At 40.4% G+C, this 16,063-nt stretch overlaps 1 pseudogene; it reads left to right on the forward strand.

The window, feature by feature from the left end:
* The first annotated feature begins 2,436 nt into the window (after nucleotides 1–2,436).
* LOC146390160 (scavenger receptor cysteine-rich type 1 protein M160-like) overlaps nucleotides 2,437–16,063 on the forward strand; it is a 30,058-nt pseudogene continuing 16,431 nt past the window's right edge.

Consider the following 16,063-nt stretch of genomic DNA (forward strand, 5'->3'; position numbering starts at 1 on the left):
TCGCGCTGAGAAACTGCCCCGGTCTTTATTTATACTTCAGTGGGTGCTTGTGTGTGTGTGTGTGTGTGTGTGTGTGTGGTCCTGCTGATCAAAGGGTCATATAACAGCACAAAAGGAACATCCTTGGTCATAAGGAGGGTAGTCTCCCCCTCACCCTAGATGGTTCACCCTAGATAACACAGTGAAGAAGTCCAGCAGTTCATCACAACAAAAGGCACTTAGACTAAAACAGACATAGCTACGTTAAAACAATAAAACAAGGTACGACCTCTTCCCATGCTCCCAGGATGTGGGGGTGGACGCTAGAACACCTTGAAGTGTTACAGGCCCCCTAGGATGAGACATTCTTTCACTATGCCACCAACTATATACTTCTAAACACTAATGATTACATGCAGTATTCTACCATATGCAAACTTATATAGTTAAAAGATTATACTGACTACTAAGTACAATTTCCTATTGACACACGCATAAAGTAGTTTTGATAACATTAAGAATAAATTTGAATGTAATTCTAAATAAAGTTGGACTTTATGCAATCCTTAGAGAAAATATTTAGAAAACTGTTTGAAACAAAACTCAATAGTAAAAAAAAGGGGTGGGGGGCGCGCAAAATATACAGTACATTTGTTTACAAAACTGATGTTTAGTGTAGCTCTCTTCACGACAACACAGACACAGGTTGGTTCTTTGAAACAGGCGTTTATTACTTGAGCTTTCTCTCCTCAGCTTCACCATCACGCCGATACGCCACTTTGCCATGAGAACTGGTCACGAGTGAACATTACAAACCAATTAGCAACTTTACAGTACACATATTAAGTCCAAACACAAATAAAAATATTTCTCAAACGACAACCTGGTTGACTGCTTGTCCTGAAAAGAGGTGCTTAAGTCCTTGTGTTGCTTTCTCATGTAAACTTTTAGCTTAACACACTTCATGAGAGACATCTGCTCCCTCGCAGTCCATGAAAAATCTTGTTTACTCTTGTTAGGGGTATTCTCACAAGATAATAGCTCTTACACTTCACACATGTACATTTCAAATAAAGACATTTTAACACAAACTATAAATATTCATGAAATTATATAACATATTATAAATCAGTCATCCACATCATGAAATCTACACAGAACATTTTTAACAGCATTTACGTATACTGTAGTAGCCCCTTTATTGCATGGCATTTCCAGTAGTTTACTTTGAAAAAATGTAATGTTATGTACATTAAAAATTTATATAGCACATTTAAAACCAGATGTACTCCAAAGTGTTTCACAAATCCAGTAAAAGCAGTAATAAAATACAAATAAACTAGCAGGTGGAAGACAAAAATTACCTAAACATACAAGATAAGCAGATATCAAGATTAAATTCAAAGGTTAAAACAATACAAAACATTGTCCAAAAAACAAGAAAAGTTGTTGCATGATATCTCACTGCATTAAAATTGCCTCAAATGATGACAAGTGTTGTTTGTGCACTGAGGGAGATGCCGCCTTACACCATCACACTGCCTCTCGGAACAAGAATCAATAGCAGAATAAGTTGTTAGGCATCGGCAGACTCAACTCTGCTGCTCAACCCACAGATGCGGTGCCATTTAAGGGGAAATAAACAGGCTTGCTGGCTGTATAAGATTTATTACCAAGAAGTATTGTTAAGGCAAATAAATGATCAACCAAACACAAATTCCCCTTTTTTTGTGCTAAGTGTATTTATTGTCAGGTTTAACCCAAGCACAGCTGAAAACAGATGTTCAGCCTTTCTTCAGAACCTTTTGATTGGCTCTATTAGTTTTGTTAGTAGATTGCTAGCTCCCATGTCAGGTCGGGTTATTTTTGTCTCACTAATTTGTGTAACTCTTTGCAAGTTTTACTGATCATTGTTTAAAGAAGCTCACTTCCTCTGTGCTATAGGTTTTTTGTGAGTAGCTCAATAGATTAGACAGTAGATTGGATTTGCCACACTTTATAAATCTGGCCCTTAATGCTGATGGAGCAGTCACATGTCATCTCAGATTATCTAACACCAGGCAAAAACAGAATATCTGTTTTACTAATTATCATTGATTTTACTTCTCTGGTCAATTTGAAGATTTTTATAAAAAGAATTTGCTGAATTTATAAAAACAGATTTTTGCAATTTTTAAACTTCTGTTTCTTTGTCAACGATGTTACATAGTTTATACAAAACGTGATTTTTTTTACTTATTTGTAGTTTGCTACAAATAACACGAGAGGCTGGTCCAGTGATCAGCTATGTTGCCTCACAGCAAAAAGTTCCTGAGTCTGATTGCAATATCTGGTCTTTCTGTGTGGAGTTTTTATGTTCTCCCCGTGTCAGTGTGGGTTCTGATCCGGGTATTCCGGCTTCCTCCCACAGTCCAAAGATATGCAGTTAGTGGGGATAGGTTAACTAGTGATTCTAATATGAGGGTGACTGGTTTTCAGTGTCTATGTGTTAGCCCTGTGACTGACTGGCATTGTGGCAAACTGATGAAACCCTCTGCAGGTTAGTGCAGGATAAACAGGTTAGTTTGCTGCACTGTGATGAGTTTAAAGTAAAGAACAGTGTGTGACTGCTGCACAGTGGTCATCTAATATAAAGACAGGATGAACAGTGTACTGTGAGTGTCGAGGATGGACATCAACCAGGACACCTCATGAAACATAAGCTCACATCTGGATGATTTCAGGTGTTTACATCCACAGAAAGCAGCAGGTCAGCTAATCACAGCCTGTACACTAAGAAAATCTACTGGAGCTCTCTATAGGAATTGAAGCTGCAGGTTTCATGCTCCGACCAAGATTCATTGAATCAGCAGCAAAAGAAGATCAAAATTACACTTCACGTTTGAGAAACGTCATCATTAATTACCTCTTACTTTTGCTCTTTTGCTTCCACCACAATAAAATCACATTTCCTGCACAGCTCTTTCTCTCTCTTTCTCAGTGTACTAAGAGACCAGTTTACCATCAAAATCTGTTTTCTGCATTATTCTCTGCTTATTACACACCAGTCTACTGTTGTATTCAGTGCTGTTTGCCTCCGACATTAAAGCCTCGTTTCTGCTGTTCAATACCAAAGAAATTTGAACTTAAAAATTATGCCAAATTGCAAAATGCTTAGCTGTGTCTCTAATAAAACCTCTGTAACTTTGCTCTGCTTCACTTCAGCAGCATCAGGTAATGTGCATGTGCTGATTCATTGTTTTCTTCTGTTTTTGATCTACTGCAGAATATTTTTAAAGGGGTTATCTGCTATAAAAAGTCGGAACTTGGTTTGAATCCAGAAAGACACCAACAAGAATAAAGCTGATTTTTTTTAATGATAAAAGCATAGATAGAAATGAATGAAATGATGATCAAAGCTTTAACTAGAAACAAGAACAGACAAAGTGAATGACAAACAACGATCTGAAAGCTTTGAGGACCTCCATGAACTTTTTTGAAAGATCTGGATCCACATGCTGCTGATAGGGATCATATGATGTTTGGGGTTCTCCCGGCTGTTTTAGGGTCTCAGCACCTGTGGATGAATGTTGTTGTTAACTATTGCCATATAAATAAACTTAAGTGACACTTGAAGAGTTTTTTTCTTAACAGGCTATCTATTAATTGCAAGACAAACATGAAACACTCAAAAAACCATTTAAAATCACCAATTAACCTACCGAGTATGGCGAGCATGCTCTCCTGTGTCAGCATGATGTCTGATGAACAGTACAACGTGAATCTGTCTCAGTCTGATTTATGGAAAACTTTTTTTTTCATATTCTAAGAGTTTTTATCCACAGCTGAGCTCCAATCCGAATCTTGCGTCATACTGATGGATTTTCTCTGATTTTTGTTATCAGGAGTCCAGCCTGAAGGAGAAGATATTTCAATAGGTAAACAGAGAACTCAGATAGAAATTAAAAAAAAAAAAAACCCACAGAAGCAGCAGCAATGTTTGACTTTAATGTTTTCAGAGGGAAATTCACCACTATTACTGATGACTCTATGCTTTCTGTTCAGAGCCTGGTGATGTCAGGTTGGTGGGAGGAGCCAGTCGCTGTGCAGGTATACTGGAGCTGAAACATCTGGGAGAATGGAGACCAGTCATTGGCTCATTCTATGCTGTTACTGCGAAAGTAGCAGCTGTCTTCTGTAAACATCTGGACTGTGGCTCTGTTGTTAATGTAGAAAAACAATATGAGTCCACAAAGAGATCTGTGTGGTGGATCGGAGTTTACTATGCTAATTCTGGATCTGCTCTGAGGGACTATACATATTCAGCTGAATCTTCCTACATTCTGAATGCCACCTGCTCAGGTAAGGTTCAGTGACACCATCAATGACATCAGACAGAGCAAATACAAAAGAGTGCAAGTTAGATAAAAAACACTTCTCACACTGAACATTGTGTTCAGTGTCTGAAGGGTTTCGCTAGATTAGCTTAGCTCGTAGCAGACTCGCTAGCAGCATGGCTTCTTCAGCTGTCCCTCCCAAGAGTACCTGGCTGCAGCCACTGGGGAGTGGATATTGCGACCTCCACAGTAACCGGAAACACGTAACTTCAGCTAAATCGACTTTGACAGCAAAAACTAAATTGCATTTTTGTTACTATTGATGCTGCTGAGAAATAAACATGGTTCTAAGTGTTTTTTAACACTCTGGGTTTGTTAAAAAAAAAAAAAAAAAAAAACCTCAGCTTGTTCATGGCCAAAAGTGTCCATGTGTTATGTTTTTTGGTTTTGTATCTTTGCTACTTTTTCTGCATAAAGGTTTTTTCATAAATATAAAATGGTCATTACTTTTTACATTTTTAATTCTTCAAACACCTTTTCCTGGTACAATGCACTTGTTTGAAGACAACCTCAAAACTCACCATTTCATATATCAGCAGTAGTAATGGAAACTATTGTACAGTGGTCCTTCGCTATAACGCGGTTCACCTTTTGCGGACTCGCTATTTCGCTGATTTTCTTTTTTTTTTACAGCACATTGTGTTCTGCGTTCTGATTGTTGTAGACCATTGTCAATCAATCTAGTGACGTGTCTCCTGTACAGCAGCGAACCCCAACACCCGGGCCGTCGTTTGGTACCGGGTCGCGAGAGTTGAGGCTCGGGTGTGAAATGTACGGTTTTCAGGGTTTTTATTGTTAAGAAAAAAAAAAAAAAGTCGGTTTCCCTGGGTCTTTTCCAATGTTGTAGTTGTGTGTCTTATTTTGAAAGAACTATTTACCTGTTAGCATAGCGACCAGAAAGCATCAAGAAGAAGAGAGGAGTATATTACTCTCAATGTTGTTGGTGCATTTCAGGAGGACGCTGCTAATAAAGTTACACAATTACACAGCTGAATTTGCGTTTATTATTATATTTACAAAATACCACAGTTTTTGTCTTTGTCTGTATCATTTTATTTTGTTGTATTTATCCGTGACACCTTAAAGGCTGATCCGTAAAAATATTGTCTGACATTAAACTGGTCCGTGGTGCAAAAAAGGTTGGGGACCGCTGCTGTATAGTTCATAATGCGTTTAGCTTGTCGAATTTATATAAATCTTCGATCGCTAGCAGTGTGACTCTGAAGTGCTGTACTGTATGTTTGTAAGTTTTCTCCCCAACAAACACAACAATGCCGACAAACATTTTGCAGGGTTTCCTTTTATAATACTGGACTTGTGTTTCTATGAAGGTTTGAACTTTAAGAGTGTTTAAACAAAAGAGAAAAGTGTGAAAATATTCATGCCTGTCTGAGAAAAGTGTATAAAGCATGTAGTGAGGGGTTTTACAGTCTTAAAACATCTATAATAATTGTAAAAAATAAAGTTGGCTACTTCACAGATTTCACCTACCGCGGGTTATTTTTAGAACGTAACACCAGCGATAAACGAGGGACCACTGTATCATTAATAGTAGAGTCTGGGACATCTAATTCATCAAAATCATCAATGATTATTATGCACTATTGTTTTTGTTCAAGGAGAGCAAAAAATATAAAACTCTCTCTCAACTTGTCCGTTGCCAAAAATGGCCACCTTTTGTGTATGTTCACAAAATGCTGTAAAATGTATATTTATTAAAACATTTATCTACTTTTACTGACTTGACTCTTTAAATTAGCACCAGTCCTTTTCATCAAAAAAACAAAATTTTATCTACATTCTTTTTTTTACTCTTTAAATGCCAGTTAGGTCATATATTACCAGTAACTTTTCATAAAAAACAGTGATAAAGTCCTAATGGTTTCATAAATCTTCCTATTTATTTATTTTTTTCATATAAGCATCGGGGACAAGGCTGTCTTGCAATTGCTGAGGTCACTAGTGTGCGCCCTATTTCTTCCAGGATCACTCTTCATTTGTAGGTTTTAGTGGACTCCTACTACTGTGAAGTGGTTTTCATGGGACAAAGGCATTGTATTCCAAGATCTGGGAGATTGTAGAGATGAGCAGTAATGCCGTTCTTGCCATCTTTCCAGAAAAATAAGTGATCTGGAAGCTTAGGCTTACTTACAGTAGTAGCACTTTCTGCACCTGCATGAACTCCAGGATACATTTACTAACAGTGTTTGTTGTTGTATGTGCTGCAGCTTTGAATTTTTTTGAGAGTTAATATTTTGGCTATGGTGTCTTGTTATGAAATATACAAGAGTAAAAGTGTTTTTAGCATGTGCTTCAAAGATAAGTTTGACTAGGAACTCAAAGCTCAATAGTCTGTATCAACAGAAATTCACTGCAGCCTGTGTAATATTTGATGTGTCATAATTTATTCCAGTCTATCTTACAAATACATATTTGCGTTGCAATGTCATGCACAAACACACATAACTATTAGATCCTTAAGATCAAACCTGTGTCATTCTTTTGGTCCACTGCAGTGTAGTAGTCAAAAAAAAAAAAAGAAGTGAAGTGGCCACAAATGGCCAGGATAGAGCCCAGAGGGTTAATGTGTAAAATGTATGAAAATATAATTGATTACAGGGTAATACATTAATGTTAATAGCAACTGTACGCTTTTTACTTTGAAGTTACAAGTATAAACAATACTGTTACATTTACACTTAAAATTTTTACTGTAAGTACGGACATGGACACAAGTGAACAACATTTTATAATAAGTTTAATTGGAATTCTGTACACTGGGGAAAAAAAAAACAGCAACACATAAAAAACACAAACAAACAGCCAATGCCTTCATCTGTCCATTAAATGTCAAACATTGCATTGACCCGTAGTCCCTGCTCATCAGCACATGCTTTTAAAAAGAGCTCCATGTCCTCTGCAAACTGAAAAAACAAAGAGGAAGAAGTCCCTCTACACAAAAACACTGCAGATGACAGGCCAGGCAAACATCTATTGATCTGTTTGAATGCCTCCAAATCATGTGAGCCTTGAAGTTGGAGACTTCTGGAGACAAGACACTGAGAGGGAGACGGGGCTCCACGGAGAGTACAGCGGGGAGCTGACATGACAATAATTGCTTTGGCATATCCCCACGCTGTATGATTGTCATGTTACAGACAGGGCAGTGTAAGTGCACCGGCATATCATTTTGTCTGTAATGGTGTTACTGGTAACGGCGTTACTAACGGCCTTACTTTTTTAAGTAATGAGTAATCTAGCTAATTACTATTCCTATCGTTACAACGCCGTTACTAACAAGAAAATGCGGTGCGGTCACGTTACTATTTTTCAACAAACAGATGGTTGAAGCTGTGTTCAGCTTACCGCATCTTCTATCGGTGGCACGGAAGAAGCTGTAACTAATCTGGACGCTACAGCTTTAAGCAGCTGCGTGCGCTCCCGCGGACGGCAATCACTTTCTGGTAGACAAATCACATTTTGGCACAACCCCCTTGAGGTATGAGGGAAAACAATCGCATGAGTGCTGCTGTTTGACTGAGGAAGAATATAGTAGTCGTGGGAAAGGCAATCACATGACCAGTTCAAGATGACAATGCAACAAGGTGATATATATCACTTTTTAATTTGTGTTGATAGGCCAAGTAAAACCAGAGTCATGATAAACAATATATACGCGGCGTTTTTTCCTGAATAGTTTCATCACATTTGCTAAGGACAGCGCTAGCAAGCACTCTCCGCTTATGACCAAAAAATAAAAAAAACAAAACAAAAAAACGCCCGTGTGTTGGTGGAAAAATGCACCATGTCGACCAATCAAAAAATGATATGGTGACATAACATTTGGTTGTTTAGGGAAGAGGGGGTAGTTTTAGGAGTGACGGCGAGAGAGAGAGAGAGAGAGAGAGAGCAGAAAAAGAGAGAGAGCAAGTTTTGAGATGTTGAGAGATTTGTGACGTTTAGCATGTTTGGAGTGTGTAGTTCATGTGTTGTTTTTTGTAGTTAGTGTGTAGTGTTGTGGATAGTTTTGTGTTGTGTGTCATAACAATGAGGCGACTGCTGTCTCCAAGTAGAAACAGGAGTGATACACCTGCTGCTGTCAGACCTGCAGGTATCAGGCTGTGATGTTCTCCTTTATACTGGACAGAAATTATTTTTTTGGAGTAGCACAAATAATTTGTGTGGCATCTTATTGAATGCAGAACAGCTGATTGTTCTGTAAATAGTTTGAAATGGCTATAAAAAAAGAGTTAAAGGTAATTGGCTGCAAATAACTTTATTGTTTGCAAAACTTGTGCATATGATTTTAAAATTCACAATTTATTTTTGCATTTAAAGTTATGAAATATGATTCAATGAAAATGTTTGTGGTTGTTACAGTGAAAATATAACTTTTTCTACTTGGATTTGATGTTTTTTGTCTGATTTTATATAAATTATGTTAATACAGTATGTCAAAATGAAAACATGACTGTAAATTCAGACACGTGAGGTTGTGCTGAAAAAATGATACCAAACAAGGCAAAGCAAATAGTTTTTAAAGGTGAAATGTAGAGGGAAAATCAAAAGTGGTTAAAATGGCCAATTATATCCTGGACCCCAGAGGGTTAAACGTTTTTTTTTTTTTTTTTAAGTAACGCAATAGCTACTTTTCAAGTAATTAATTACTTTTAGAATATTGTTACTCAGTTATTAACTCAGTTTGAAGAAGTAACTATAATTAATTAATTTTTGCAAAGTAACTTGCCCAACACTGGTTACAAATGATCTTCTTATGGACTCTGACAGCAGACTCATCTCTGTGCTTGTCCTGCTAGACCTCGCAGCATTCGATACTGTTGACCATAATATTCTATTAGAATGATTAGAACACAATGTAGGTATTACAGTTACTGCACTGCAGTGGTTTGTATCATATCTATCTAATAGAGTCCAATTTGTTCATGTAAATCAGGGGTCTCAAACTCGCGGCCCGCGGGCCACTTGCAGACCACGTCACCTCTACTTGTGGCCCACATATTGATGTGAAGAAATTATTTTTTTTTAATTATTATATGAAAAATGATTTAATACGATGGCAGAGTGTTACAGACATGGCCCTTTAAGACTGTAGCCTTATGGGCGGTGTAGTCCTTGCTGCATGGAGAACCTGTGGGACCGCCCCTCCCGCTGTGTGTGTGTGTGTGAGCGTGAGGGAGGGAGAAAAAGTAAAGTCGGAAAGTACGAAGTGCTACTGAGGAGAAACGGGAGATGGAAGACTCGACTGCACACTGTGTTCGTGTTTTCCTCCGAAACGATAAAGTTCTGCTGGAGCAGCCTTTCAATGCCTCTTTCTGTCTCTCGCTAGCAAAGTTGACCCAGACAGTAAAGCTAGTTCCCTGGCTACGAGACCGACACGGAACCCGAAGTATTAGCCAGAGGTCTCCTTACCATGGTTCGGAGCCGCGGACCTGACCAAAGTAACAAGAGAGTACAAACATGTTGAGGGATTGGCTGTGTTAGTTCAGTGAGAGATTTATTTGGAAATAAAACAATTTTCACTTGCAGTTGAAAACTAATGTGTACGCTTATGCCTGAATTTTTATTTTGTTAAATACAAACAAATTTGTAGTAAAAGTGCTTCCATGTGTCTGGCCAGAAAGAGCTGTTTATTTGGTAGTTAAATGAAACTACTGTACTATACTGCTGAGTGACTGTCTTCTGCTCGTCAAATACATTTCATTGCAGTGTTGACCCTGTGCTAACCTGCATATGACAAATGAAGCTGAAACTGAAAGGCTTCAGATAGTTAAGAGTGAGAAAAAAACATTGCGTTCATCTTTGCAATTTTGTCTTGTTACACAATATTTGGAATTAAATAAAACAAACAAAACACTACATTTTAGGAAATATTAGTGGGTGTTTTCGTGTTTGGTTTTTTTATACTACTTGGACACTAAAGTGGCCCTCCAATGAGATGATGGTGCCAGAAGTGGCCCGCGGCTTATTTGAGTTTGAGACCCCTGATGTAAATGGAGAGTCCTCTTCGCACACTGTGGTTAATTATGGTGTTTCATATGGGGTTCAGTACAAGGACCAATTCTGTTTACGTTGTACATGCTTCCCTTAGGCAGTATCATCAGAAGACATAGCATACATTTTCACTGCTATGCAGATGACACCCAGCTTTATTTATCTACGAAGCCAGATAACACAAACCAATTATTTAAATTGCAGGAATGTCTTAAAGACCTGGATGACCTTTGATTTTCTGCTTCTAAATCCAACTTTAAAAGATAAAAGGACCTAAGCACAAGACAAAACTGAGATTATTGTAGCTCTTAAACTCTTACGGTGTGTTCACACCCAACGCGATAGACGCGAGCGAAAACGCCCCAAACGCCCCTAATTTGACGCGTGCACATTCGCACCTCAACGCGTGTCCAAGAAAAATCCATTGCGACTCACAATTGCATATTTTGACGCGCGTGAACCGGAAATGTGGGAGGGATGTGGGAGGAAGTTGTGCCAGACTGGTATCTTTGCTAGATGGCAGCTGTCGAACTAGCGTTTGAAGAGAGAGTGTCCCTTCTCTATTCACTGTGGAGAGCAGAGCAGCGGCATTAAGGACGTCCTCGCCGTACCTGGGTCCATCAGGTCTACCAGACGCGTGAGCAGTTTGGTGAGTTTCACCACTTGCTCCAGGAGCTGCGCCTGGATGACGGCCGATTTCAACGATATCTTTCACTCGTCCAGTTTGAGGACGTGCTGTCCTGCGTTGGTCCAAGCATCGCCCGTCTAGACACCAACTACAGGTGCTCAATCCCACCTGCAGAGCGCCTGTCCATCTGCCTGAGGTTAGTAAAAGTGTTTAATACGGTAGTCCTTTATTGATACCTGTGCTAATATATGCTAAACTATCGTTTATAGACTGCTAACATGGATGTGGTATGTTATCAGTGAATGCCGTCTGTGTTTACTGATAGCAAACTGTGGTATGGAGACGACTGTTTATAATATTTCTAGTGATACTCGAAAGGTCTCATCAAGTCCCGATTTAATTCGATTTATGCTGTTATCAGTGTTTGCATTGATAGCATGGCTGTGGTGTCATATCAATGTATGCTCTCGGTGTTTTCTGATATCAAACTGGTATGAGGACCACTGTGGGGTAATCTTTGTAGTGATACTCACTCCTTTTTTATTTAGACCTGGTTTAATTCTGGTATAGTTGAATATTTGTATATAATCCCTGCAGCTGTCAGACTCTATAACAGGGGTCACCAGCCTTTCTTAAAACTGAGAGCTAGATAAAACTGTGAACAGTTTGGTTCATCTTTAGTTATATGGTTCTATCTAGCATATTCTCTCTTGATAAGCTGTCTTCTTACAGGTTAATTTTTCAAAAATATTAACAATGATTTAAGCAAGGAAAGGGCTACATGTCAACATACAACTCTTTATTTCTATTAATGTCTTACTTCATTCCTACCTGATTGACATGTTTAGGAATTATGAGTGATTGGCACACTGTAGTGGTAAAAGTTGCTACCAATCATATTATGATATGTTAAAGTTAAAACAAAACACAACTGACTGTTTTATATTATATCTAATATATATGATGTAATTATCCTTATAATTGCAAAATGTTTTATGTAAGATTTAAGTTTTGTGATTTAAATCTGACATCACAAAAGTATTTTGGAATTTGAATAATGTATTTTGTAACTGCAGTACACATAATACTAATTTTGAACAATTTTGTCCAGGTCCCTTGTCACCGGGGACTCCTTCAGGACCATCGCGTTCAGTTTCAGAGTCGGTGTATCCACAGTGTTCCAGATCACCCCCCAGGTAGCGACGGCCATCTGGGACTGTCTAGTGGACGACTTCATGGCTGTGCCTTCACCTGGAGACTGGCGGTCCATCACAGAGGGATTCCAGGAGCGCTGGAACTTTCCTCTCTGCTGTGGAGCTCTGGATGGGAAGCACATCCAGATGAAGGCACCCCATATATCATATAGGAGACACACACATTGATATACCCTAAATATTTATTTCATTTCTTTTTTTGTGGTGCCCAAATTTATGCACCTACTTGATTTTGTTTAAACAATTATTGCACACTTTTTGTAAATCCAGTGAACTTCTTTTCACTTCTCAAATATCACTGTGTGTCTCCTGTATGATATATTTAACTGACATTTTTTATTGTGACAACCAACGATTTATAAAGGAAAATAATTGCTATTAAAAAAGTTGCCCAAACTTTTGCATCCCACTGTATTAGTATATTTTGTCATTAGTATAATATGAAATAAATTATACATGTGTCAAGTCGTGTGCCAACATTTGCTGTGTAGAAGAACTGAGACATTAGTCATTATAAAAATTTATTTGAAATAATATTAAAATTCTCAAACAGAAAAACATTAAACAGAAATACATAAAATATAAGTATTTAAAGAGAGACAGGAATAAAAAGGACCCAGCTGCTCTCCAGAGCAGGAACAAGGCTGAGGAGGAAATGCTCCATTGGAGACTGGTGTGGCCTCTTCAGGGACTCCAGGATGGCCAGCTCCACCGCCGATGGACCGTCCTGGGACCTGTCCCTCATCTGTCTCGGAGCCGTCCTCCTCTGTGGGCCTGTAAAACAGCACAAAACACAAAGAAATGAGAAGGCTGCTACTAGATTTTAATTTTCAACATTGAAAACAAAAACAAAAAACAGGATATAATCAGATTGGTTGTAGACATTTAGTAAAGGTGATCACAAGGTAATCCCACAGAGTAAAAAGCTATCAGTGCTGCTGTACATACCTGTGGGTGCAGCAGGGACTGGGGAGCCAGGAGAAGCAACAGGGGATGCTCTGCTGCAGAATCAGTTGGTTCTATCAAGACTATTAAATGTTAACAGGTTGAATATAATAATCATAGAGAAAGTATATACAGTGGTTCCTCATTTATTGCAGCAGGGGTTCTCAGAATAACTAGCCCCTCGCCACACACTTCATACACTTTTTCCCCACACACATGAACATTAGTCACAGTTCTCACAGGCTGATTCTCAAAGTGCAAACCTTTGTAGATTGCAAAACATAAAAGTATTATTATGCCGCGTTTTGTGTTCATCTGCCTGCCGCTTTCGTGCGCCTTTTTCCCTCGCGGTGCAGGTGTCTATTCCCGAATGAGGGTCATAATTATGGGTGTTTTTGGTTATCAAATGGTTATCAAAACCAAACATGATAAATTTGGCAAGCGCAGGAGACACGACACGGAGCAGATTTGTCAATCAGGCTGCAGAATGCAATGCTGTACGGTGCAATAAAAAATCAGCGAAAAAGCGAAGCAGTGACGGATGAACTGGACCACTGTGTGCTGTTTATTAATAAACAAAATATATTCCTATATGACAACATGCATAAAAGCAGAATGGTATTTGTACGTCAGTGGGAAAATAGCAGTGGCTTGCTAGCTTTTGTGCGGCTTCCCCGGGTCAGTGAAAACTTTCAAAAGAGAAATGAATGAACTTTTATCTATATATGTCTTTGTATTTATATATGTGTGTGTGTATATATATATATATATATATATATATATATATATATATATATAATATTCTGTAACTCTGTAACTTCTGTCGGTGCTGTGCTTATTTGGAACCGAATTTCCCAGAGGAACCCACCCGAGGGATTAATAAAGTTTTATCTTATCTTATCTTATCTTATCTTACCAGGTTGCCCGATCTATTCACATATCTTCCTCCAAGCTCGGTCCTTTATATTCCTGTCTTGCTACAGAAAGCAGCTGGTGTAGTACAGCTCCGGGTAGTTTGCTACGGCGTTGATTAGCCTTTCCTCCATATTGAATGAAGGGCTTTGGCTGGATCTGCCCCTTTGACGTCAGAGCCACGTCACCAGGCTCCTGATTGGTTGTCGCGGTGCGATTTGACGCTGGAGTTCAGATTTTTCCAACTCGAGCGGTAGGCGCGAAACGCGCATATACACAAAATGCAACACAAAAACTGCGCGTGGTTTTTTTTGCGAGTCAAACGCGCCAGACACGCTACACTGATGCACGTTTCACGCGTTTTGGCATTTTCGCGACGCAAATCTGCTTCCGAATTTTCACGGGACCCGCAATCGCGTATCATCGCGCTTTTCCATTGACTTTACATGTAAACCTGACCCCTGTTCTCGTCTATTGCGTTCGGTGTGAACACACCGTTAGACATATGGTATCTAACCAGATTCTTACTGTGAATGGCATTACCTTGGCCTCCAGAGTCACGTAATGGTTAGGCGACCACGGGGTTGGAGTTACAGAGATCCACCCCCCTGTTCTCCGCTCAGACATCGTTTCCCTCATGTCAGGTGCTCTGAAACCGTTGAAAATTGTCCAACGAGTTCTGTCATGACCTCATCACACTCCTTGGGTCTTTAAATCTCCCAGCCTGATACACCTACAGATCTGTCGCCTCCTCCCTCCTCTGAAGAAGCAGCTGCTAATGTCAGTAATTTTTCCATCGAAGAGCCTATGCAGATGGAGAGGGTATCCAAAAAGCTGAGTGAGAAACGCTGGCATGAAGGCCTTTGCGCTTACTGTGTGTCGGTCTGACATCTCCGCACCCAGTGTCCTCTACGTCCAGGAAACGACATGGCCAGGTAGACTCGGGGGGAGTCCAGCCTAGCCCCTCCCACTCCTCAGATCCCTCCTATTTCCAGCCTAATGTCTCACCCAAATACCAGAACAGATTCCACAGAGACCCCTCCTCCAGAGTCCATTGACCTGGACAAGATTCCTCAGATCTACTGCAATCTGGCAAAGTGGCAGGGAGGTTGTTCCATCCTTGCAGGAGTCCACTCTGCAGGAGAATAAACTTAACCCGGGTGTCTGTTGTCTTGTGTAGTCTGGGAGATGATTGAATGTTGGGGTGGGTACAGTTTCCTCTGCGGTGGGAAGGGGTGGGCTGCCCCGGGTCCTGTGGGGCTTGGCGGTGCTGCTGCCGTAGGCCCCGGTCCGGATGGGCCTGGTACCAGAGGACGGGGGTGCCTACTGGGGTCAGCGGGGGAGCTGGCCCTATGCCCCTCCCTTCTTTGCCTCCCTATCCCCGGCTGCCTCCCTCTTCCCGCTCCACCACACCCACCCACACAGGTAGGCCCTTGGGGTGCGGGTGTGTCACCAGGGTGCAGGGGAAGCATTCCCCCCCCTCCTCTGTCCCCTTCTGGCCACCTGTGCCTCAATTTTATTCCACAACTTAGACATCCACATTCATCACACTCTCATAACACACATATATATAGGGCCTTGAGGGTGGCCACGTTAACGGCGTCCAGAGAACGGTCTGTGTATTCAACCCTACCCCTGGCGCCAGTGCCCACCTCTCAATTTCAAATCCATGTAGACATTGAGGGTTCTCGGGAGGGGCCGTGCTAACACCTGCTGCTCTCTGGCAGCAACACCATGCCCTCCCTTGTTTTAAATGCACTTTAGAACAACACCCAGCAACACTACACATGAGCAGGAGGTATAGGGTCTTCACACACCCCCGTTCTCTGCTGGCCATCGGGGCGGGGGGGCTAGGAGGAGGTGTTGGCCGTCCGATTGGCCTCCCTGCTGCTGCAGAGCCTGGGGCGGTCTTCTTGCCTACACCGCGGGGGAAAGGGTAACATCTCTTGGGTCTAGGTGCCGTTTCCCCCTCTGGGGGTGAGGGTATCTGGACCCGG

This window comes from Perissodus microlepis, chromosome 3, assembly GCF_051167445.1.
Source record: "Perissodus microlepis isolate ML-2025 ecotype Zambia chromosome 3, ASM5116744v1, whole genome shotgun sequence".
Classification (NCBI taxonomy): Eukaryota; Metazoa; Chordata; class Actinopteri; order Cichliformes; family Cichlidae; genus Perissodus; species Perissodus microlepis.